Source organism: Rattus rattus, chromosome 8 (assembly GCF_011064425.1).
Source record: "Rattus rattus isolate New Zealand chromosome 8, Rrattus_CSIRO_v1, whole genome shotgun sequence".
NCBI classification, from domain to species: domain Eukaryota; kingdom Metazoa; phylum Chordata; class Mammalia; order Rodentia; family Muridae; genus Rattus; species Rattus rattus.
Genome location: NC_046161.1, coordinates 39,430,763 through 39,431,551, shown reverse-complemented (window position 1 = coordinate 39,431,551; position 789 = coordinate 39,430,763). Strand labels below are relative to the sequence as shown.

Sequence of the window (789 nt, the reverse complement as noted above, 5' to 3'; positions counted from 1 at the left end):
AAACGCCTTTCCTACTGAGACATCTTGCCAGCCTTCGTTTTGAAGTTTTACAAGACCTACCACCTAGCATGGCATGAGGTGCGTGCCTGTAATCTTAGTACTCGGGGCTAAGGCAGGAGGATTGCTATGAGTTTAAGGTCAGTCTGGGCTACAGAGTGCATTCTAAGACAGCCAGGGAAACCTACAGTGTGAGATTCAGTGTCAATGAACCAAAATAAATTTAAAAAATAAAGGAAAAGCATGCTCCCTGGCTGGTGCCAGACTGTTTTCCCTCCGCCAGCGACTGAACCTAGGGCCTCACGCTCTCCTGTCAAGTGCTCTGCTACTGAGCTATGTCTCCCAGTGATAGCTCAACAATGTCTAACACTGTACTCTGTGCAGCCCTGAGTCCAGGCTTCTATTCCGCTGGGGTGGAGGCACAGCAATGGTTAGATGTCGCAAAGCAGGCGCGAATGCCTTGACTGTACATGTGTTAGTAAACTCAAGGGCTTCTTCCGTCTCGGTCAAGGGAAGGCTAACTTCTTTCTTTTCGCACGACACAGCTCCATGTTTCCTATCTCTACAGGGCTTACAGTCCAGTGGAAGAGCTAGTAAAATAAGCAAGTGCGAGCCAGGCTGAGGGGATCGCCAGCAGACGTCTGCGTTGCATGTGAGGGGTGAGCACCCGTGAGAGGCTGAGGAAGGCTGGGGTGTGAACGATGAGCTAGAAGTCAGTCAAGGGGATGAGAAGGGGAAACGAACACATTAGGCAGCAGGGGCGGGCACCGAAGCAGGTTCCGATGGGAGAAT

The 789-nt window shown here is 51.2% G+C and overlaps 1 non-coding gene across 1 annotated transcript; it reads right to left on the bottom strand.

Moving 5' to 3' along the window:
* Positions 1-416: 416 nt before the first annotated feature.
* On the bottom strand, positions 417-540 carry LOC116908429. Its single transcript, XR_004388960.1, has one exon. It is a non-coding gene; the product is annotated as a U6atac minor spliceosomal RNA (small nuclear RNA).
* Positions 541-789: the final 249 nt, after the last annotated feature.